The sequence below is a fragment of the Megalobrama amblycephala genome, linkage group LG13 (genome assembly GCF_018812025.1).
Source record: "Megalobrama amblycephala isolate DHTTF-2021 linkage group LG13, ASM1881202v1, whole genome shotgun sequence".
In the NCBI taxonomy this organism is placed as follows: Eukaryota; Metazoa; Chordata; class Actinopteri; order Cypriniformes; family Xenocyprididae; genus Megalobrama; species Megalobrama amblycephala.
In genome coordinates, this window is record NC_063056.1 from 22,767,976 (window position 1) to 22,793,941 (window position 25,966).

The 25,966-nt window shown below is 37.3% G+C and overlaps 2 long non-coding RNA genes across 3 annotated transcripts; one reads left to right on the top strand and one right to left on the bottom strand.

The window, feature by feature from the left end:
* Positions 1 to 11,810: 11,810 nt before the first annotated feature.
* On the bottom strand, positions 11,811 to 15,183 carry LOC125244250. Its single transcript, XR_007179268.1, has 4 exons — positions 15,050 to 15,183; positions 14,022 to 14,073; positions 13,749 to 13,906; positions 11,811 to 12,799 (listed from the first exon to the last, which is right to left on the bottom strand). It is a non-coding gene; the product is annotated as an uncharacterized LOC125244250 (long non-coding RNA).
* Positions 13,808 to 25,350, top strand: LOC125244249. 2 transcript variants are annotated; one of them, XR_007179267.1, is made up of 5 exons: positions 13,808 to 13,917; positions 14,049 to 14,165; positions 15,070 to 15,367; positions 24,178 to 24,326; positions 25,187 to 25,350. It is a non-coding gene; the product is annotated as an uncharacterized LOC125244249 (long non-coding RNA). The 2 variants fall into 2 exon arrangements; XR_007179266.1 differs by having other exon boundaries at positions 24,178 to 25,350.
* The last annotated feature ends 616 nt before the right edge of the window (positions 25,351 to 25,966 follow it).

Below are 25,966 nucleotides of genomic sequence, written 5' to 3' on the forward strand. Positions count from 1 at the left end.
TAGGTTTCTGGTTCAAATTCAATTGCTTCATGTTAAATTAAGTTGAAACAATTACTTTGACTTAACTTTATGTTTTTATATTAAAATAACATGTTTCAATCAAGTAAACCCAACCAGGACTCAATCAAACAGGATTTTCACTTCCCATCATGCTTTGCAAAGGGGCTGAACTAGGAGTGTAAATGTTGAAATATTTAGTGTTATTTTAAGCAGTTTTTAGGAAGATGAGAAAATGGAAAGACTTTTTAATGTTTACTGTTCTATTATGTTGGTATTTAAAAGTTTCTGTTAATTAATAGTTTTAGGGTTACCACTGTGGTGAATTGTTGCACTTGTGCTTGGGTTGAGGACCTGCTAACAAACTTTCAAATTACTTTAATAAGAAAGTAATTATTGTGGTAGTGCTCTGGGTTGCAATTTCCAAAAGCATCGTAAGCCTATGTTGATTGTAAAACCATTGCAACCAATAGATTTATGATCAATTTAGGCTTTACAATGTTTTTGGTTAAGGCAATAGTGATGGGAAGTTCGGTTCTTTTCCGCGAACCGGTTCTTTCGGACAGTTCGATTCAATAAACCGGTTGAAAAAACCGGTTCACCGGTTCTTTTACGCTCCGACGTAATGACGTCATCCGCGATTACGTCGTCTATCGCGGGCCGGGTTGAAAAAACAAGTGATTAAAATATATAAAGTTAGTAATCATAACATCAGTCAACTAAAACATTATAATCTGAAGCGTTTCTTACAATTTAGTTTTGCATCTAAAGCATCCAAACACATATACAGGCAGTGATGTGCAAACAAAGTTTTACAGTTATAAAGTGAATAAATTAGTCTTCATCATGATCCTCTTACATTATGATTAAATAAACTTACGTTTCGCCAGACTGGCCCCTCATTCGAGGCCTCTCATAGCATCAGTTGTCCTAGTTAACCGGTGCTGTGATGTTACTGTTCGGTAGCTTCAGATCACAAGCTGAATCACGCATGCGCAGTATCATCAGCTCACCGGTTCTCAAATCGGACACGTCCGAAAGAAGCGGTTCTTCGGTTGTGTACTGATGATCTGAAAACCGTTGCAACCGATTCTACCCGAGAACGAGATTGAGATTCGAGAACCGCGAGAGCGATTCAAAAGGAGTCGCTTGTTTGCTCTCGCTGTAGTTTGATTACGTCATTTTTTTTATCTTTATATCACCTTGTTTAGAAATTAAAGCTGTCCATGGATTATTTATGAAACAAATAAATGTTTTGATAAATCTAATTGTTTTCACTCTTTAAAAAAAAAAATAACATGAAAGCACAACTGCACAACTTTAACTATATTGCTTTTTAAATAATATTAATATAGAAAAATGAATTTGTAGAACTATTTCTGAACATTAGTTTGATCTGTGTACAAAATATTATGTTCATGTGGGCATGTAGTTTATTATGTACATTATTATGTACAGTAGTTTATGCTATTAATCTGCTATGGTGTATTTGGAAAAGCACAATAAACGTTATATTTTCAGTATGTTTTATATTATCACACTGTCCGATGTTCAACAACTTGACTAACGTGCTTTTCGTTCACTTGAAAAGTTAAACGCATGCGCAGTATCATCAGCTCACCGGTTCTCAAATCGGACATGTCCGAAAGAAGCGGTTCTCGGTTGTGTACTGATGATCCGAAAACCGTTGCAACCGGTTGACTCGAGAACGAGAACCGTGACAGGCCGTGTATGTTCGTTCGTGTGCGCCACGCATGCGCACTCATATCAGCTGCTCTGCAGCTCGTGCCCATCATCATCAGTTCTCTCTTTACAGCAGGTTAAGTCACTGTTGGAGTAACTGAATAACTCCGGGATGTTGGTTTATTTCGAGAGGTAGTGTCAGGCACGTCAAAAAGTGAGTAACTTTAGTAATTTGTGGATTCATGTTTGCTTACTGGAGATGCGAACTGTTTGGAACGATTCAGACCGATTTGGTGAACTGGTTCAACCGGTTCACTAAAAAGAACCGGTTAAAAAGAACGATTCGTTCGCGAACCGGACATCACTATAAGGCAATTTAGAATGAATCCAGTATCACATCTAGATTTTTAACAAAGGACATCACAAAAGTTATGTAAATCACAAAATTAAACAAGAAGAATTAATTGTAAAAATCAATGTATATGAAAACAATTTATTGTTTATTTATTTATTTATTTATTGCTTTTTATATATTTTATTTTAAATGAACACAATTTATTCTAGTTAATTTAACATGGTTGATTCTATTGGATTTTACTTGTCTCAATCATGCGGAACCACTGTCCATGTTTGAATTGAGTAAGTTGGACATAACTATTTTACATAGATTCTTCCTTAGTCAGTTGTTTTGTCACAACTCAAGGATTTTGCATAGAGTAAAAATAAACCTTTAATGTTAATAAAAACTAAGTTGGTTGTGTGGAAACACTGTCCATAATTGACTTGAGTTAGTTTAAAGTGTCATTTTTTTGAGTGTATGGTAAAAAGGTTTTAATTTATTAACACTCAAAAGCTATTCTTTGAATTAATGTAATTAAATCATGGAAAGGATTTCCACGTGATTAAATGGCTTTCTTTCAGCATTAAGCACTTTTGTTAGGCTAACTTAAATTGCATAGATTGGATCAACTTAAAGGGCACCTATTATGCAAAATTCACTTTTAGATGGTGTTTGACCATAAATGTGTGTTGGCAGTGTGTGAGCAAAACCACCCTAGAATGAGAAAAATCCACCCAGTGTTTTTTTTACAATCTCAATAATTCATAAGCACTGTCTCAGAACGCCCTGTTCTAAGATTGCTCTCACTGTGACGTAGAATTGCGCTAAGCCCCACCCACGTGGTTTGATTGACAATCTGGTTTTGGCATAGACCCCGCCCTCGGTGATCTGTCAACCATCCTCCATTGTTTTAACGACAGCCGGTAATGTCTCCTAAGAAACATAAGTGTTCTGTTGTGGGATGTAATAATGAACATAGTAGTTTTCACTTACTTCCGACATCAGAGCCACTGAAAACGCAGTGGATGGATTTTATTTACGAAAGAAAGGCGCCACTCAAAATTCCAAAATACGTTTATGTGTGCGCGAATCATTTTTTGACTGACTGTTTTGAGAACGAGGGTCAATTCAAAGCAGGTCTTGCTTCAAAGTTAATCCTCAAGTGTGGATCGTTGCCTACTGTTCGCGATCCAACGTCACCTCCAGAAGAAGTAAGTGTATTTAATGTTTTTTGAGCAAATAGTCATTTCAGTCGATGTCAGCCAATTCAATAACAAATGCGTCTAAAGTTGTTGTCGTCGTCGTAGAATGTCTGTGTATATAATTTAAACCTTGTTTGTATAATGTGTATCCACACGTATATATATATTTTTTTAAAGATATATATTGTATTACAAACTGTGTATGTTTACTTAGCAAACACAGTATTTGTGTTTGTAGTTTCAACAAATTGCGCGAACGTTATCACAGTGTGTGTGTGTGTGTTGCACATCCATAATTGCAAAGGGGACGCGATTAAAACTCTATAAGTACATAAATGTATCAAATAACCATTCAGAGACGTCCTGCTCCATTCTCAATTGTGTTTCTTCTGCCGGAGTCTCTTCATCATCTGGGTCTGATTCCGGTTCAAACATGTACGGCTGAATGCCATACAAAACAGCGGGTCTCTCACTCTCAGCCATTCTGCTTCTACCCTCTGTTTATTGCCATAGGTATGCAAGTTACGCCCTCATCCAAAGGCAGGGCGGGGATATGCAGCTCATTTATATTTAAGGTGGTATACACCAAAACAGCTCTTTTTAAAACAGGCCCCAAAAATGACATTTTCAAATGGTTATAATAAATTAACTGTGGGGTATTTTGTGCTGAAACTTCACAAATACATTCTGGGGACACCCAAGACCAATATTACATCTTGTAAAAAGGGGCATAATAGGTGCCCTTTAAGTAAATGGGTTGGTCCAAAACATTGCAAATTAGTTGGGCTGACACTATTAAATTAACCTGTGCCCAACCATAGTAAATAAGTTGAATCAACCTTAATAAATTAAGTTGACCCAACGTAAGTACATTAAATTGGAATAACAGAATTGCATAATGCTGAAATAAAGCAACTTAATCATGTGGAAATCCTTTCCATGATTTTTTTATGTTCAAAGAGTTATTTTTTGAGTGTGTCTAAAATGTCTAAAAGCTTTTATTAGCTTATTAGATGATCTAGCTTACTGCAGCAACAAGTGTCTCACCAGCCACCGAGCGAACGTAACCACCAAGTATTGTTAACATAACTTTCAACACACTCAAATGTATTTTTTGTATGATTGTTTTGACCAAGTAAAACAGCACTGTGTTACCCCACTATTTAAATTTGTCACATAAAGTGACCCCTGTGAGTAGTAATTCAGCACTTGCGGCTGTTTCATTAGAATGAAATAAAATAATATGAATTTAAGTGATCAAACATAACTGTAACAAAGTTCAAAGTCAGGGAATGAGGCGATTGTTAAATATAACTTTAATCGTAAAATAAGCATAAACAACAAAACGAAAGGAGCAGCATATAAGCATAATAAAAACAGCAACATAAAATGTCCCGGGCTCTCGGCCCCGCCCTGCTTCTTACTACAGTAATGTTAATAAAACTTCAATACTTTAGCGCATCCATGAACATGATTTCTGCCCGAGTCCCGTCGGATTGCTTTCCATCGGCTGTGGAGGTGAAGACGACAACTCCCATGATTCCACGCTCATTCACGCCATCATCAAGCTCTGCCTTTGTTATTGTTTTGAATAAGTGACCTCTAGAGGCGAAACTTACATACTGTGCCTTTAATATTATTTATCTCGGTGTAAGTGTTCTGTCAGGGCTGGATGTTTTCAGTTATAAGTGCTTAAAAATATCTAAATAGACTCTAATACCCAACATTTCCCTTTTGTTTTTTAAATGAGCTGTGCCGTATAAATGGGGTGCTCACGAACAGCCAATAAAACTAATAACCAGCAAAAACAATAACCACACGCGCTCTCACCAGCACAGAGCCTTAAGAGATCTTTGAGTCAGTTTTATTAGGTTCATATGGCAGCAAAACAAATACTGCTCATTCACCCACACGCACCGAAGAATGTTTAGGAAAAAGAGGAACAAAAGACCAAATAACAATCAACAATTCTTCAAAGTTAGGTTTAGCTTTTGTATGTTCAGATGGTTTACATGTGCTAATGTCATTTTTCATCAACACTTTGTTTTGTGCGGTGTATCAACCTGCAGAACAGAAAGTGAACGACATTATTGTGCACTTTTTTGAGATTTGTGTTGTTTCAGGTTCCCTGTGATGATCTACTTGAGCCCCACCTCACCCCCGTCTCCCCTTTACCTCCTCCGACCTACACTAACAAACCCTTCAGAGGAACAGATGAGTCTAAGCTTGTTGTGCTTCATTAATTTCTCTCTGGAACTCAGCCGTTTTGTGGCCCTTGTATGTTTACTCACAAACTCTGGTGTTAGGAGTTTGTTATTCTGGCTCTGTGATTCCTTACGTTTTCAGCTGTGTCTTGTTAAGCTGTCTTGTGATTCTCGCCCTCTCTGTCTAAATGACAAAAGTTTTGTTTTGTTCTTTGGACCATTTTTACATGACATACTATTTATTTAAATAAGATATGAACTGCTATTTGTAACGCATTTTACTTCTGCAGTGCGACTTTTCATAGTAATACAGCATGTTCAAGAAATATAAGGCTGGACTTAATTTTATTGTTTAGAAATTGATTGGATCTTAGAAAGTGGGCATTACATACTAGAATGAATCCAGACTGAAAACAAATTTGCGAAAATAGCTATTATCCACCTAAGTGGCCATTTTTCTTCTTTAAAGGTGCCCTCGAATGAAAAATTGAATTTATCTTGGCATTGTTAAATAACAAGAGTTCAGTACATGGAAATTACATACAGTGAGTCTCAAACTCCATTGTTTCCTCCTTTTTATATAAATCTCATTTGTTTAAAAGACCTCCGAAGAACAGGCGAATCTCAACATAACACAGACTGTTACGTAACAATCGGGGTGTACGCCCCCAATATTTGCATATGCCAGCCTACGTTTCCAACATTATAAAAGGCATTAGACAAGGGCAGCTAGTATTAACGTCTGGATGTGCACAACCAAATCATCAGACTAGGTAAGCAAGCAAGAACAATAGCGAAAAATGGCAGATGGAGCAATAATAACTGACATGATCCATGATAACATGATATTTTTAGTGATATTTGTAAACTGTCTTTCTAAATGTTTTGTTAGCATGTTGCTAATGTACTGTTAAATGTGGTTAAAGTTACCATCGGTTATTACTGTATTCACGGAGACAAGAGAGCCGTCGCTATTTTCATTTTTAAACACTTGCAGTCTGTATAATGCAGAAACACAACTTCATTCTTTATAAATCTCTCCAACAGAGTAGCATTAGCCGTTAGCCACGGAGCACTATCAAACTCATTCAAAATCAGAAGTAAACAATGTAACAGTATACAATACTCACATAATCCGACGCATACATGACGAACACTTTGTAAAGATCCATTTTGAGGGTTATATTAGCTGTGTAAACTTTGTTAAGGCACTGTTCAAGGCAAGCGCAAGCTCTGTGGGCGTGGACCACAGGATTTAAAGGGGCCGCAGCATAAAATTGGCGCGTTTATAATGATGCCCCAAAATAGGCAGTTAAAAAAATTAATTAAAAAAAATCTATGGGGTATTTTGATCTGAAACTTCACAGACACATTCAGGGGACACCTTAGACTTATATTACATCTTTTAAAATCATAATCTAGGGCACCTTTAAAATAACATGTAGGCTACTAATGAATCGTTCATAGTAAGTGAATCAATTTTGATTTTATGTTAACTTTAAAGTTAATTTTGTATTAATATTTTTGTCACAGCAATGTAGAGGTACTGCTATTATAGCAAGGACTTTGAGACTTTAGGTAAAGGGTTAGTTCACCCAAAATTGAAAATTATTATCCATCCAAAAAGTAATCCATACAGCTCCAGGGGGTTAATAAAGGCCTGAAGTGAACGATGCATTTTTGTAAGAAAAATATCCATATTTAGTCGATTCCGGTGGAAGAGTGAACGTTGACCTGATGCAAGATGTATTGATGAACGCACAGAGGATAGAGCAAAACAAATCACCGGTCACAAAAATTATAAGTCTAAAATGAGAATTTGTCAGTAGGCCCAGCCCTATTTGTTTGAATCACGAGAGGCGTCTACTCTCACCTGAGCTTACATGACCCCTACATCCTACATCATACGCTGGAACTCGACTCTCTCGTGAACACACGTTAACGGAAGCTAGTGATAATAGTCTATAAAGTCATAAATATGGATATTTTTCTTACAAAAATGCATCGTTTCGCTTCAGAAGGCCTTTATTAAAACCCTGGAGCCATAAGGATTACTATTATGATGGATGGATGTGCTTTTTTGGGCTTCAAAATCTAGGTTACTATTCACTCCCATTATAAAGCTTGGAAGAGCCAGAATATTTTTTTAATATAACTCCGATTGTATTTGACGGAAATAAGAAAGTCATATACAGCTTGAATGGTTTGAGGGTGAGTAAATTATGGGATAATTTTTATTTTTGAGTGAACTAACCCTTTAAGCCTCTAGCAGTCTCAGCCTCAGACGTCACGCCCATGGACCGTTGGCTGAACATCTGATGTATAAGGCACACAAAATGGGACACTTCAGGAGTTTCAAAGTCATCATCTGATTGGTTGAATTCTACAGGATTATCAGGAGAAGTGTGTGTCACATTCTTTAATGGTCCACCTGGAAACAAAGCCGCCGTGATGCCAACCCCCCTCATGGAAAAAGAAAGCCATTGTGTTTACAACTGTGACAATGAGCACTTATCAGGATCAACTAAACGCTGGATTTTCAGAAGTATGCGAAGTTCACGGCATAGACTCTTTAAAATACGCCGGTCTGTTATTGTAGGGACCTCGACTTTACATTTTCACACCCCTAAACATGACACTGAATAAAACAAGCTATGACTGGTTGCTTTACATGTCAGTCAGACGGCCTCTTGGTGGTCCTTGGCCAATAAAAGCTTCTGCCATCAGTCTGAAGGTCTGGCATTGCTCATGAATATTAATTAGATTATATTGAGAAATTAAAATTTATCAATATTTAAAGCCAGATATTGTAGTTACAAAATCTATCAGCAAGTGCTACAGGTTACAGGTATATAATACAGGTTACAAATACAGGTTCTTTATTGGCATCTGGTTCCTTGAAGAACCTTTAACATCCATGGAAACTTTCCATTGCACAAAAGGTTCTTTATAGTGGAAAAAGGTTGTGTAGATTATTAAAATTTTCTTCACATTAAAAAAAAAAGTTTCTTTTAAGAACTGTTACATAAAAGGTTCTTTGGAAAACCCAAAATTGTTCTTCTATGGTATCAATGCACAAAACCCTTCTATTTTTATAAGAGTGTCATCCAAACCTTGACCTATTGAGTGTAACTATGGTTGTTTTGACTTTAAAAGCTAAGAGGAGCCTCTGCGAGTGATAGCAATGGTCAATGACTCTTAAGCTTTTAATACATTTCCATAAATATATGACAAAAAATTCTTTACTACTTCGGTGTGGGCTGTTCTGTTTTGACCGCGAGGAAGACTCTACTCATTCCAGCTGCTTAAATTATCATCTCACTTCCTCCCACTGGACATTCCACTACTGTGTCGACCTTTTCTCACTTCAGTGGAGTGGCTGGGATGCAATAAACCCGCTTTGATTATGACTTACTTCTTGAGAAAACCCAGAAGAGTCTAGAACGCACGCCATGCTTTGAAAAAGTGGAAATTGAAAGTCACTGACCGGCCTGTCACAGAATCTCTTCCTTTATCGCGTCCGTTTCCTTGTGACCTGGCGTGACCTACAACTTATATAAGTCTTGCATTCTAATTTCGTTAAAAACAAAGATCTGTTTTCGAACCGTCGGTCAAACTGCATTTTATTACCTCTAGAATTTCAGAGGTATGCCACAAACTTCCCTTTTACCCCATTATGAGGCGAAGTTGACAAACACTGAAAAAATGTGTGAAAAAACACGAATAATGGAGTCGGAAGTCCCTAAAACATCTGCACGAGGCATTAGCGGAAAAAACGGCTTAACAATGGGCCGACATAATTATCCTCAATGAGGGGAACCTCTAACGGGTTCATCCCACCACATTTTAATGACTCGTGGGTGCCAAGTGGCAAATGTGGTTACAATGACACCATCCTCTGCTTGTTTCTCTTTCCATTCCAATAGGCATAAACAAGTCTGATCAGTTTCAACAGAGGGAGAAAGCAGAGGTTCAATATTGGAAAATTCTCTTCATTAGCCTAATATTTTTTATAGATTCATTAAATGTTTGACCACACAAAAAATTCTACCAAAAACAGACTTAATTAAATTCTGTCCTTGCTGTTTGTCTTTGTCAGAACTGTAAGATACTTTTTCGAGCAAAGATGCATTCAATTGATCAAAACTGAAATTAAAGAATGCTCTTCTTTTGAACATTTTAATTGTATTAATTTTACAGTACTACTGTTTTCACTGTTTTAAACCAAATAAATTCAGCCTTGTGAGCGTAAGAGACTTCTTTTAGAAGTATAAAACACCGACCCCAGACTTTTGGACGTAGTGTATTTATACATAATAATAACAATGAAAATTACTTGATAACTTGCCAATTAATTAATAAAAAAAAACAAAAAAAACAAATAATCATCACATATATCATTAATTACTGAGAAAATCCCAAATGAACATTAGTGCACTGTCAGGATAATATAAAGTATTTAGGAATTCATTTTTTCCCCTCTGGGTCATTAGGTTTGTATTTCTGTGATATGCTTAAGTGCTCACAGGGAGGATGTGATTGCAGCGTGAGGGTGTGTAATTGGGGGTGTCGAGCCGCCAACACCAGGCTCTCACGTCTGACTTGCGCCGTGGAATGTACAGTACATGTGGGTCTACGTTAGCCAAAGCCAGGAAATACGCAAGAAACTGAATTCTTGCTTTCTCCCCCATGATTCCTCAAAGACCATCACCCCTATCGAGGCAGGCAAATTTGTGCAGGTAAACATGGCCCCTGGAGGCTCACCTTGGCTGCGGCAGCATCACACCTGTCTATGGCCCACAGGTGAAGGGCCTGCTGGATAACAGCCTCAGCCCGGAGCTTTCAGGCTCCTGAAAACCCTAGCCAGGAAAGTTTCTGTCCTCTGTGAACCCTGTGGTTTTATGGATGTTGTGTGCTGGGCACACCAGATGCATTTTATATCTGAAGAACATCAGTAAAAAAGAGTTATAATGCAGATGGGGATCTTGGGTGATGTACTGTACATCCACACAGAGTCTGGGTAAATTAAATTTTCTAATGAAATCTGCACTCTCAAAACTAAAGGTTCTTTATTGGTATTAATGGTTCCATGAAGAACCTTGAACATCCACATAACCTTTCCATTGCACAGAAGGTTCTTTATAATGGAAAACGGTTCTTGTGATCAATTAAAATGTTCTTCGCATTAAGACAAATTGTTCTTTTAAGAACTGAATGGTTCTTTGGAAATCCCAAATGGTTCTTCTATGGCATTGTTGTGAAAATCCCCATTTGGGACCTTTATTTTAAGGGTGTGTGCTTTTCTAGTAGTTACTGAAGTGTTTATTTTGAGTTAGTGTGGTGTGAACAAATCAGAAAGTTCATTCATTCAGCACCTGCTCATTTCTAAGATAGATATTCTGTTATGTAGATCAATTAACTTTGTGGATAAGAATGAGCTTAAAGGGTTAGTTCACCCAAAAAATGAAAATTCTGTTATGAATTACTCACCCTCATGTCGTTCCTAACCCATACGATTTTCATTCATTTTTGGAACACAAATGAAGATCTTTTTGATGAAATCTGAGAGCTTTCTGTCCCTCCATAGACAGCTACACAACGGAAACTTTGACACTTCAAAAAGTTCATAAAGAGATCATAAAACTAATCCATATGATTTGAGTGGTTTAGTCCAAATTTTCTAAAGAGACACAATCGCGTTATATGATGAACAGATTTAATTTAGGCTTATATTCATATGAAAACATTCATCAACTCACACATCAATTGTGGTAAACGGAAGCTCAAGCATGTGTGCTTGACATAAAAACCAATGAGGTTCATTCTTGTGTGTCACGCAGCACATTTGAGCTTCCGCAAGAGGTTTGTTCTCGTGCGTCAAGCAGATTTGGTTGAGCTTCGGATTATGTTCGCTGATCATTGTTTATATGTGACTTCAAATACAATTTTAAGGATTTTAACATTCCATTTATTTCTATAAAAACACTTCAGAATCAGAAGAAGTGTCTTGTAATCAAGAGATTTAGAACATTTCTTTACTCTGGCAATAGACTGTGTTATAAAAAGGGACTGTCGGACTGACATTTAAAATAACCACTGACTCTTTCTTTTCTTTTCAATGACAGATATGGGAGAGTAAAGTATACTCAAAGAAGAATACACAGGTGAGAAAATAAAAGTCTTATTTGTTTGCTACATGACTTGCTGTGGCAAAACTTTTGAATAACACCCGATAGATGCTTCCCACTTTAAATAATTGATTGTGATTTTAATATTGAAGAAGAAAGATGGATATACCATGAATTTCAAAAAGTTCTTTGTAAATGTTAGATCTTACCATGCTTCTTTTGATTAATGTACTTGAAAATGTTGACAGTTGTGTACTTTCATTGTGGTTGTTTTAGTTTCATTGTAGTTAATGTTGCCGTAAGGCTTTCCTGCTTTGCAGCTGCAAATGAACCACAAAGCGGTACAGCTTGGTCATCAGTCTCTCAGTGAGACAAAATTACACTCAGAACTTTCTCTCATGGGGGCTATTTGATTTGGAAATGATTAGTGGGTTTTGCATGCAGGTTAATACCAGATATGGAACTGGTTGCATGAATGAATGTGTGATAGCTTTCTGTTTTTTTTTTATTTGTTTTTTTTTTTTATGACACAATAAACAGCACAGTATTCTATATTGAAAGGGTTTGTGTATTTCAGCATAAATGCAGTTATGGGTTTGATGTGCGAATTCCATGTTTGTTACCAATATTTCTAGACCGTGATGTAAGTGTTTATTTAGATTATTCAAAGAAATACACATGATACAGCCTTTAGACCATCAAGAATCCATTAATCAATGTGCATTTATCATAAGTTTTTCCATGTGTCATATCCACATTGTATACAATGGGGTCGAATAGTCTGGAACCACATTGAAAATCCACACCAGGTCTTTCAAAGGTAGGCAAAAACATGTCAGAACTCATATTTTTATTGTCTCCAGGTAAACAGGAGGAAAATAAACGAAACAGGAACATTTAAAAATGCAATAAAGTATAGCATGTGGCTTAACTTGGCAAGGTTTATGTTGCTTGGTTGCTAGCACCATAGTGATGGAAAGACGAACCTATTTTCTCTGGGTGTGCTGTTCACACTCATGCAGTGTTATGCCATCAGGGGACAACATCATAGGCTTTTCCATTCTGTTTCCTTTTGAAAGTTATTGAACCTCAGCTTTATTGAATTTGGCTTCCTGTATGCACTTCATTTCCTCATCTGTGGAGATCCAACAGGTCCAAGTTTCCATTTTCTAAACAATTATTTTATAGGGGTTTTTACACCCTTGGTACTAAATCTTCAGGTCTTAAATGCTTTAGGAATTCCACCTTGTTGAATTACAATGAAGAAAAGTCAAATTATTATAGGTTTGGTGAATAAATTTAAAGGAACAGTTTAGCCAAAATGAAATTCTGCCATTATTATTTACTCACCCTCAAGTCATTTCTGACAAACAACAAGTTTATTGTTTTGTCAAAACTATTATGTTTTGAACTGTAAAATTGTTTTACTGTTTAAATTGTATTTTTTTTAATTCATTTTACAGTTTAGGATGTTACTATAGAAATTGGTGTTGTTTCAAAACAAAATTGCAAACTAAACAATGTTCTGTTATCAAAATTTTCCAAAATGATTTCAACTGCTGATTCCATGTATGTATATATATATATATATATATATATATATATATATCCCTCCTTCTACACAACTTTCAGGCATGATTATAATCTGGTATGAAAATGATATAATATAATATAATATAATATAATATAATATAATATAATATAATATAACATTTTTTGTAGCATTTGCATTTATTGTAGCTTAACAACCCCTGATCACTAATCAACTATAAAAAGTACTTTAAACTGAAAAATAACAGCATGCTGTTTGGAATGATGTGGGGATTTTTTTTTTTTTTTTTTTTTTTTTTTAATTTCTTAAATCTCTATAATAGATTTAAAAGAGACAGAATTTTTAAAAAGAGACAGAACCCGCCAAAAAATCACCAGTCTATGTTGGTAAATAATAAGTAGTTGTGACAGCATTGGTTGGAGCAGTAAAGCTTTTAGTAGTATACCGTAAATTGCAGTAGCTCGCTCTTTCAACAGTTTTCTTGGCTTATGAAGAAAGAAGAAATTCACCAAGCGAGTAATGGCAAATTATTTTTTTTATCAGCACCTCTGACGATGCAGTTAAACATCAGTGCACTGTGTAATTATTTAAGCCTCAGTTAGCACAAGGTTTTTGAAAGCTGGAGAATAAAAGAGCCCTCACCTGATTTAGAGAGTGCTGATCTGCCTTTATGACACACTTAGCACCTCATCATACTTCCCCAGATGCAGCTGTAAAGATCTAGAGCCTCGCCCGCAACACTTGGAGCAGAGCTGATATTTACACAACAGATCACAGCCTGCTGTTCCACACATCAGAACCTATTGCAGTGGTAGGAGTCACATTTAATGTTACATGTTACATTATTGCATTACTTCTAGTTAAAGTAACTAATAACTTTAAGCATTATTAATTTTATGTAAAGTAATTACTTACTTTTTTCTGTTTCTGTCTCACATTTAGTTGTAAGCTGTATGTGTCTGATTCACTAAAAAGAACCAATTCATTAGAGTCATTCATTCTGGAAAATGGCTGTGTCCGAAAGCCTAAAAATGTTGCTTTCGGAGGATGCATTACAAGGTAGGAAGTCATCAGGGCACATCCGAATCCAATGTTAGCTTCACCACTCTAAAAAATGCCATGTTCAGCCTGCTGGGTAATTTTATTGGGTTGTTTTTATTTTAATTTTTTACCCAAATGCTGGGTTCAGCCTATTGGATAATTTTTATTGGGTTATTTTTAATATTTTTACCCAGGTGCTGGGTAGTTTTTCTGTATCTCAGCAGCTGGGTAATTTTTAATGTCAATGAACCCCCTCACATACCTACCCATTACTGGGAAAATGTAACCCAAGTCTGTGCCAAACCGGTTAAAACTGGAACTTTATGCTGCGTTCCAGGCAGGTTTTTGAGCCCGTAAGTCACGATTTCAAATCACGACTCACGACTTTGTAGCGTTCCAGGAAAGTCACGCCAAACTGCGTAAAAGTGTAAACAAACCAACATGGCGGACCGTACGCACGGGACTTATGCTCATTAATTATTTCTATCGCCAAAGGTGCTTACTCCTTGCTTATTTAAGGGAAACAGAGGAGGAAAACGGCGCATAAGGCAAGAGAAGCTGTTATACCTTTTATTTTACCGTGCACTTGCATAAACACGGCATCCGTAGGGGCTGCCATTGTTGTTTCACGGGCTATGTGACATCAGAACTCGTAATTGGGAGTACATTGATCTGGTACGAGTTCACGGGTGGGAAGTCACGGCTTTGACTGCTGTTCCAGTGCACTTTCACGGCTAGAAGGTTGGAAAAACACGGGTTACGGGTTGCCTGGAACGCGGCATAACAGTCATTTGTTTCCTGTTCTGAGAAAAAACTTACTGAGGGGAAATTCCTGAATGAAACTAATCCTATTAAAATTATTACTGTACAAAGATGAAAACATCTGTAGTCTGACATTTTACCTTTTTTTGTTTACATGTAGCCTACACCAGTCTGCTTGGAACGCTAGCCTTCTACAAACGCAGCACACACCGGATCTACACTCAAAGCGAACGTCGCGCCGGCGCCACCATGGAAGTTTCACGGCCGTCAAACTAATGCGTGACCAGGGCTGAATCACGATGTAACATCGCTGTCATATGTAACAAAGTTACACTGACTACAATAGGAGCGCTGTGGACCTATAGTGCGCTAGCATTTCAGCTGTGCGTTTGACGGTTGAAACCTAAATGCCTGACAGATGAGATGGCAGAGCATGCTGTTTTTAGATAATACTGAAGGTAACGCTGTCTTTTATGTAACATCAAAAATGAATAGCCTATATAAAATTGCCATGTGTTCTTTCCAATATTTACCCAGCGCTGGGTTGCCAAATAACCTAGGGTGACCATATTTTGATTACCGAAAACCACTCGGCCCGGCAATGAGATACTCAAATGATACTCAAAATTTACTCAAAGATGCCTTATAATTTCAATACATTTAAAGTAGTTCTATGCCTCCTCTGTATGGATAGAAAATTGTTATATTACAAAATACTATCTATAACCAAAGACACAAATTCAGATAGGCTTCTCAGAGGTTATTCAACATGTTTTATTATGACAAGTTTAAAAAATAACGCATGAAATAATGATAGCAAATAATATCTCTTCTGTATTAGAAAAATAATAAATTAAAAAAAATACCTCTGCTATATTATCAATCCAAATTTAACAAAAATATCTCTCACAAACTTACAAAAACGAACTAACAAAAAATGTCTAATCTTTAGTTTTCTTCTTTTCATCCTCGTTTTCCTCTTTATCCTGTTTTTCTTCTTTATCCTCCTTGTTTGCCCATCTATATATTGCTGTAGAGCTGATCTTTCGCAGCAGTTTTTTGTTACTTAACTTAGCATGAAAGTTATAAAGAAATGTATATAGGCCTATCAGCTGTTACATCGCAAGGTACAAAGGAAGAGCACAACGAGCTGAACTCATTGTAGACGATAGCTGAAGGTTGCTCTGCTGTTACACGAAGTATCTGTTATTCAGTTACAGACGACTGCACAAATCGTGCATACTCTAATGAAAACATATAAACTGTTACCTCGAAGTACACAACAGTAGTTTAGGCATAAGTCAGCCACGACGCTGAGAATAGTTACCGAATAATCCACTAATGTCTTGAGATACAATCTGAACTAATAAGTTGCACGTGCATTATTAATATATGAATATTAACTCATTAGTATTCATGTATGCTCCGCCTTCGGAAACCGAAAATCTCGTAACACCGGTCAATTTAATGGCCCAATGAAAAACAATGAAAACCAGGACATTTTCATCACTGTATAAAAAAACAACCAGGACGGCCAGGACATGAAAACAGGACATTTGGTCACCCTAAAATAACCCAAATTGGGTTGTTTTTTTTAATCCACCATTTTTTGAGTGTGACTTCTGAGATACCTTCATCTAATCAATTTGTGAAGGCAGCATAGCCTACTGTAGAGGTATCCTTTGATCGTGAATGTAATTTCCCCAAGTGCAACATGTTCCTAGATTGGAACAACATTCCAATCAACCAATCAGATTTGAGGAACAAGTTTACAGTTTGTCAAATTTAGGCTTACAACCAGGGTTAGCTACTTTTACATCAGTGTTATTCACCTATCGTTTCCCTCTGATTTTAGGGATAAGTTATAAGGTTTATGTTTAGGGGTAGAGATAGGGTTAGTACAAAATGTTCAGACAGGAAAGTTATTCCAGGATCAACATAATATTTTGATCCAGGAACATGACTTACTTGGCAAAATCACAGTGATCATCCACTGATATCCCGCAATCCTTCCATTCTGTTACAGTTAAGTTAAAAAATAAAGATGGCATCTGAAAGTTGCAGTTGGTGGTCAGTTTGTGTGTAAATGTACTGTTTTGACCAACGTTTTCCACTTTTGATGTCAATTCTAGTGAGAAATTTGTATTGTAGTAATTAAATATTTGCTTATCACCAAAGCTCTCTTCATTTTGTTGTCATTAAATAACTCGGAAGTCTGTATGAAATCAGTTTCGTGAGGTACCTTGGTGCGCAAATGCTGTCGGAAAAGTCATTGCTTGATAGGGCAGCGAGGCAACTCAGCTGCCAAAGCTTTCAGATGCAACCTGTGACTAAACTGGTTGTGCAGTATGATTTTGATTGACTTAAAAGAACTGGTTCAGTCTTTCGTTCTAAAATCAGACTACACTGGTTGCGCTGTAGATTTACTACTCTAGCAGTGTTGCTGTAGTGTTGAATAACCTTTTCTGTTAGAGTGTTTTAATCCATTTTTCTCACAGAAGAATGCTTCTAGGAGAACCATTAACAAAACTGAACATCATTCGGTTCTAGTGAGCATGCTGTTGTAAAAGAAAAAGAAAAAAAGATTGGTGCTTCCAAGTTATCAGCAATACTTAATGTCCAGAGAGCAACAGAATGGCTGATATAGGCAGGAAAATATGATTACCTTGTAATAAGTAGCAGGTGCTGTGTCTGGTTACTAATAAACCCTTCCCCTTGATCCTGTTAACAAGACTGAAATATGAACAAACGAATTAGCCTTGAATGCAGCAGAATCGCAACTACGTAATGTTGGAACACATGACTGAATCTGCAAACAATGCACTGTATAGTATGTTTCGTGATGTTGAAATCCCTGTACATCATGCATTATACTTAATAGGTCAAGAATGTGGTCAAACACTATCTAAGGATCAAACGCAGAGTGTTGAATGCTGAATGATGTCAGGAACTTGAAAGTATGGCAGTAAATCTACATCATTTTCATCACCTACTTCAGATGACGTCTAAGCATGAGACCTAGAAAAAAATGTGATTATTTATTGATGTCAGTGAGTGATGTTTGAAAACTGTATTCACCTAGGCACTAAACATTAGCTGAAAGTCATCTCCAAGCATTATTTCACCTTTCACTTCTTGGTCTTTGTTTCCAGCTTCAAATGTGCGCTGACAGATGTTCTGCTTGTTAGCATCTCCGAGCTCTGGTCTGAACTTCAGAGTGCTGGACGAGCTTTGGCTTACTGGCCAGGGTATAAAGAAAAGTGGCAATTATTCTTTTGGACATTATACTAGTCCATAAAACGTCAAAGGCATGAAATCTGACATTTTTAACGACAATGCCTGTTCAATATGAAAGTGGTTGAGGGATTTGCTGTGTTTTCATTGAGATTTAGTTTCTGCAGAAATGAAATTAGACAGACACAACAGAAATGTTTCATGGGAATTTTGATGCAGCGCAAGAATATTGTTGTTAAAGTACATTGATTACTGATTTTAGTATAATGCTGAACCTTCATTTTTTTGCACAATATATCTATTATTAGACCATTACGCAATGTTTGTCATCTCCATATCATCACCAAATAACTTGTGGTTTGTATCACTCACTAACAGAATTAATTTTAGAGATGTTCGTATATCTCCTACCAAATATGCTTAAGTTGCCAATGTGCAATGTAAACGACGTAAATTGTATTATTTTATCTCAGAGGGGTTGTCAATGTACAGACTACAGTATGTAGCCACTAAATGGACATGGTGTTGCAAAAAAATATTTCAGTGCTTTTGCGTTCCCCTTAGAAAATTTGTGTTTGCTCGCAAACGATTTGCATTCCCCAAGAAACTTTGTATCCAGTTCCCACTGTATTTTGTCCTCCGCATATAAGCTTAATAAAGCCTGAACCTCATTGTCAGTCCATCGGTCGTAACTCCATTGCTGATTTGAATAGCAAACAACTCTGCACGCACCGCAACAGACTTTTAAAAACGATGGTTGAAATAAAATGCTGCGTGGAGTTAACCAATCAAAATGCTGTGTGAACTCATCCAATCAGCATGTTCAGCACCCAAGTCCCACCCCTGAAAGTTCCGGAACTTTGAGAAAGTACTACCTCGTGAGCAGGTACTTTCTGAGGGGAATTTTTTTAACGGGAACTTCATTTATACCTTGGTTCCTGTGGTCGAAACACACCAAGTTTTAGAAGAAGATACAAACGCACTGCCATCTGAAGTTCCAATCAGGAGGGATAGATCCAAATGTATATGAAAAGATATGACTGCACACTCAACTTGCAAATAGTTTATTTACAAACGTTTCGGCAAAAAGCCTTTTTGCAAGTTGAGTGTGCAGTCATATCTTTTCATATACATTCGAAACACACCAAGTACCACCCCAAAGTTCCTAGTTCCTGGGTGAAGTTCCTGCGGTGGAAACGCAGCTCTTGTGGGTGAACGCAGTTTCTTGGGGGAATGCAAAACATTTGCGAGAGAACACAAAAGAATTGACGAATAACTTGCATCTCATATTAGTTTTTCATCACCATGTCCCTTTAGGGGCTCCGTATCAATGGTTTAATAATATCTGTTTTTTGCCTTTGCAAATAGTTCTGCTTACTCAATGTGTTTCAAAAATTTTACATGAAGATTATGACCTTGATCATTTCAAAATCTCTTGTAAATGTGTTTTAAGCAATACCCAAATGATTGATTTTTGCTCATTACCCTCATTTCACTCTGGTTATTTAAAGTGTTTCAACTTTCAATTCAAAGTGTTTTAACTCGGTTATTCAACTGTTTACATTTTGACATCAAGAGCGTAGTAGAAGAACTTGCATTGTCAATTTGTTTATTTGCATATAAACCCTTTGTAATGAGCTGATTTTTGTCATTTTCAGCAATTATGGTGATCTGTAATACCTGAATGCAGTTGCTCAGCTAGTACAGGACCCCAGATGCAAGGTTTTTTGGCAATAAATGTCCTGTGACTATACACTTTTATATGCTTATGCAAGGACATGAAAAAAAACAGTACATTTTACACTTTTGAGAGCCCTCCAAAAAAATGGCACTGGTAAAATATATACTATACAATTAAATATAATTGGACGTTGGATTTTTTTGACTAACAGACGCCAGGCTGTTAAGCTCGACAACCTCTTGTCTTCCACTCTCATCATGCCACAAGGATGTGTGTTGAGTCCTCTTTTATATTCTCTCTTCGCTCATGACTATGTCACTGCATATGATTCAAACACCATTATCAAATTTGTTGATGATACTACGGTGGTTGGCCTGATCAGAGGGAATGACGAGACAGCCTATAGGGCTGAGGTCCAGCGCATGATTGGGTGGTGTGCTGATAATAACCTGGTACTCAACACCCAGAAGACCAAGGAGATCATCGTGGACTTTAGGTGAACTCAGAGTTAGGCACATACCCCCATTTACATCAATGGAGTCACAGTGGAACGTGTCCCTAGCTTCAAGTTTCTGGGGGTTTACATCACTGATGATTTCACCTGGTCACTGAACGCCTCCACAATCTACAAGAAAGCACAACAGCGGCTTTATTTCTTGAAGAGCCTTAAGAAAGCTCAACTTTGTCCCAAGATATTGGTTGACTTTTATCGCTGTTTTATCGCTGTATATTAACCAATTGCATCTCAGCATGGTATGGCAATTGTTCAGCATCAGACCGTATAGCACTCCAGCGGGTGGTGAAAACAGCCCAGAGGATTATCGGTATTCAATTACCGTCAATCGAGGATATCTTCAGGAAACACTGCTTGAGAAGAGCGAATGCCATCATTAAAGATGCATCTCATCCTAACCATGGCTTGCTCTCTCTTCTTCCATCGGGCAGGCGTTTCAGAAGTTTATGGTCCCGTACCAGCAGGCTCAGGAAGTGTTTCTTTCATGAGGCTGTGACTCTGCTGAACTCTCAGCCCTGAGACACTATCACCATTTCACACTGTATTTTAGTAGCACTTACATTCTGCTTTTAACATCAGTTGAACACCTTCCAGTGTTCATATAATTTATTTATATAGTGCATTCATCTAACTATACTTTTTTTTTTTTTATGTTTGTTTGTTTTTTTCTGCACTTCGTGGAATAATGTGGAATAATTGCTATTTTATTATTTATCCTTGCTGGATATTAACTGTATTTCATTGGCTTTGTCTTCATACTTTGGCTCAATGACAATAAATTGAATTGAACTGAATAAATTATATATTGCAATTGGAGAAATATGCCATTTGCTGCCAAATGGGGGTTACAGCATAGCAGGGGCTAATGAAGCCATTCTAACCAGCATAACCTTGGCCCTATGGGTTCAGACAAAACATTTTGAGATATGACAGTTGTTTGTGTGCCAGTATCGCTCTGAATGAGCTGCTCTTCAGTACTCGAAGCATCTGAATCCATTTGTCACAGCTAAATTGAATAATCCCATCATATCCTTATATATGCCAATCACTCAGCTGAGGGGTGAGCCCTCTGGAAAAGCCCCATTGTTTGATTTGACAGAGTACAGTTAAGAGCTCTTCCTTTGAGTTGCAGCTGTTGGCCCGAGTGGACGGGAGTGAGTCTACGGACTGCAGGTATGTGGAGGTGAGCAATGACAGGCTTTTTAAGCCTCTTCTTTGATGTCCTGCCCCCCTCTGGGAGCTAAAAGGGTAATGTGAGACGTCAGGGAGCACAATGACTCTCTCACCTGCACCCTTTGAAGATCCAAGCATGCCTAGGACATCTCCATCAGAGGATCCACAGACGTTTATGGGCCCTTTTTCTTTCTTTCTTGTTTTGAGTGCACTAGTCAAACTACTCCCGAAGTCTTTGTGGCCGTGTGTTTCTCAGCACTCTGGTTACAGCGGCTCTTGTTCAGGATGAGACCCGGTGTCAACCTGCTCCATGGCCCAATCAGCATCAATCGCTCAGCCTCTGTATGTCAGTGAACCTTGAGGGTCACCTCCTGCACTGACCAATTCTCCAGCCAGATTCTCTTTCCAGGACGGTTTCTCACAACTTACCTCTCCAACTGTGACCTGCCCTTTTATCTATAAAATACTGTCGCGTCTCAAAATTTGCCTTAGGTATAGACTTGCAGCTGTTGCACGTGATGCAAGCTCCGGTTTGCTATACTTCCCAGGCAGAAGTCATTGACAACAAAATTGACAAAGTTAAAGCTACAGTATGTATTTCCTGCACCACTAGCGTTATAATTTAGAGCAGTGGTTCTTTAAAGAACATAGGTTAGTTATGATAGGGCCACAATTTCATTTAATTTGCATGTTTTATTAACAGTTATTAGCATTTTATGTGGTTCCTAGGGTGTTCTGGGTGGTTTTTAGCGTGTTGTGGTTGCTAGGATGTAGCTTGGAGGTTGCTAAGGTTTTGTTGCACTTGGCTGCTAGGTTATTGTAGGGTGTTACTATAGCTGTGTCCCAATTCAGAGGCTGCATCCTTCGAAGGTCGGACCAAGCATTGGCGCACAATGAATTCTGGGGTCCATCTGTTGTATCCTTCATTGCCCAGGAAATGAGGACTCATTTCAAGGCCACATTTGAAGGAGCCTTCAAAATGGGACAGCCTTCATTGTGCCGTTGTGAAGCAATCGGCCTTCAAATGCAGCCTTCGAAAGACGCAGCCTCTGAATTGGGATGCAGCTTATGCCATTTTTGTTTGGGTGGTTGCTAGGGTGTTGCTATGCATTTGCTATTCTGGGTGATTTCCTACTGCCTCAAGACATAAGAGCGTAAGTTTTTTTTTCTTTTCTTTTTTTTCTTGTTTTATAAGGTTAAAATTGTAAATGTAACTGCTTAGAAATAGTAGAATTAATTGATTACCTAGATTAATTTAGTTGAAAATAAAATTATGTGAATAATAAACTTTCTTAATAAGCAAAACAAAGCCATATCCAGAGTTCAATTGATTTGCACAGGCTATGATGTTACTTTTCTTTTTATTTGACAATTTTCTTATTCAGCCTATAAGTTATGTTACAAATTTTGAAGAGTGCTGGCCCTATAATGCAGTTCTTGGAGACATGAATACATTTTACTGGACAATTAATCGAAAAGTATTTGAAACCGAAATTCAAAACCTCTAACTGACTTAATTTTCCCATGTCGGTTATTTCGTATTTTTAATCCTGTAAATTCTTTCCCTTTAAAGGATTAGTTCACTTTGAAATGAAAATTAGCCCAAGCTTTACTCACCCTCAAGCCATCCTAGGTGTACATGACTTTCTTCTTTCTGATGAACATAATCTGAGAAATATTAATAAATATCCTGACGCATCCAAGCTTTATAATGGCAGTGATAGGGATCAATGAGTTTGAGCTGAAGAAAGTGCTTCCATCTACATCCATCCATCATAAACATGTACTCCACATGGCTCCGAGGGGTTAATAAAGGCCTTCTGAAGCGAAGCGATGCGTTTGTGTAAAAAAAATATATCCATATTTAACAAGTTATGAAGTAAAATATCTATCTTCCGCCAGACCGCCTTCCGTATTGAAGTTACAAAGAAAGTGTAAACTGGCGTCACGTCAGTTATCCTTTAAAAACATACTACCATGTGTAGTCACGTGACTCCGCCCCATCTAGTCAGTGGCATGGAAGCAAACTCAAACGGCGAGTCAACACACACACAGACAGAAGTCAACTTTTGTGACTTCCTCACAAAAGTTTGTCAATTGTATGTGTTTAAAGGCCTGCCAGTTTGGACATTCAAGTGATTTTAGACCATTGAATGTGTATCATTATATTGGGCACATGAACACTCATATGCACATCACGTGAAGATCGCGCACACAGAGAGGAGCTCAGAAACTAGATTTCAAGGCTGTCCTGTGATTTATCACTAAAAGTAGGTTAGAAACTCAAAAGTTACAGCATATATTTTTCTTCTTTTGAAGTAACTACTTACAACCCACAGCTTCACAATTAATAGAGAGAGAAACGCAATCGCTCTCTCATTAATGCATTAAAATAAATGTACTGGTAGGCTACTGTGCTAATTTATCTGTATCTGATTTACAGTGAGAAGAAACCATAGATAAAATAACTGCTGAAAGATCGAGATTTTGATTTTAGGTCATATCACCCAGCCCTATTTTAATGTTTGATTTCTAATAGAATTGGAAAAACTTCACTGATCAGACAGGTACCTCTAACCCTGACACGGCCACAGGAGGGAGTCGGAGGGTCAAGTACATTTTCCAGCTTTGTTATTTTACTGTACTAACGGATACTCTTGTTGTAGGATGCTCTACAGCCAAACCAGAGGAGCCAGTGTGAATCAAAGCAACTATAGCCAATGGCAACAGTTCATGTGCAGACAGGTGAAAAAGATACTTCTGTAGGTCAGCACAAGGTCATCAAGCAGAAGACAGATAAGTGACTCTGCATGAGGTAATACCACATCAACCACACACACCTATTTGGCTTGGCAAAGGGAGCTCTTTGTTAGTGCAGCGAAGTGCTGATGGCTTCTGTCCCCCTCTGGTAGGGTCACAGGGGCCCTTTTCTGAAACAGTATAGGCCATGCACCTGACAAAGATCCAGCATCATCAAATATTGATCTATATTTACACTACCAGTCATAGGTTTGGACACACTCGACTGAAAACCTTTTGATCTTTTTCATGAATGCTTGAAAGTAGACTTAAATTGTGCCTATGTATTTCTTTACAAAACTAAAATTTGAATTACATTTTTTTCAAATAGACGAGTTTTGTATACATGAGAACTTCAATACTGTTCAATATATAACAGATATTTAAATTTATTTTATTTGATACTTTATTTTATTTTCGAATATTGTGTATTAATATTTAAATGTAATTCAATTTTTTTTAAATTATAAAAATTCTAAATGATAATTTGCTTATAATTCCATTTCGTTATTTAAAAGTTTTAATGACATTTTCTGTTATTCTGAAATGTGGAAAATAGAATGAGTAGGTGTGTGCAAACATTTGACTGTATATTTATGTCAGATATTATATAAGTGCAAATGTATGCATGCATATTATTTAGGGGGAGTGGGGTAACATGTCACCCACTTAAACTGCAAAGTGATAACATTTTATTCTTCCTCTTTGCAGTTTTGTGTCACTCTCAAAGTCCTATCCTATTTCCATCTGGAATTAATGACCACATGAATCTGGTCTCTCTGTTACTCATCACCCATAATTCTCTTCTGCGACCTCTATGACCCTCACCTCCTCTTGTGTCTGTCCTCTTCTCCTCGTCGTCCTCTTTTCCAGCAGCATTCACCTCTGAATGACTCGAGGCTCTGGCAGGGTGACAGCCCCTGTCTGTCTCTCCTGGACCAGCCTGAACCAACACCAGCCTAATCCCCGGGATCACCTTTCCCCCATGGGGACACAAGTGTGGATCAGTGGGACAGAGCTCCAGGAATCTCCTCTTTTCAATTGGGTACAGAACCACACAGCGTTATACATGAAACATCTTTATTAGAACTGATATCATATTTTGAGCCCTATTTAATGAAAGTTGGAACATGCACGTTTTGGTATTCAGGTGTGTCCTTAAAGGGATAGTTCACCCAAAAATGAAAATTCTGACATTATTTACACTCAACCTCATGTTGTTCCTAACCTGTATGACTTTCTTTTTTCTGTGGAACACAAAAGGAGAAAGTTGAATGTAGATGGAGCTGTTTTGCGTATGAAGAAAGTAAATGTTAGCGAGACTCTCATGCTCAAAAAATGACCACAGAAGCACTATAACAGTATATTCCACGATCTGAAAACGGTATGATATGAAATTTTAGCTGTTATTCACATTTTCAGTAAGGTAATTTAATGTTTTAGAAATAAGTCTCCTATATCTCACAAAGGTTACATTAATTTGATCAAAAATACAGTAAAACAATATCACTGTGAAATATTATTACAATCTAAAATAACTGTTTTCTATTTTAATATATTTTAAAATGTAATACATTTTTCAAAATCATTGAATATCAGTCTTCAATGTCACATGATCCTTCAGAAATCATTCTAATCTGCTGATTTGGTGCTCAA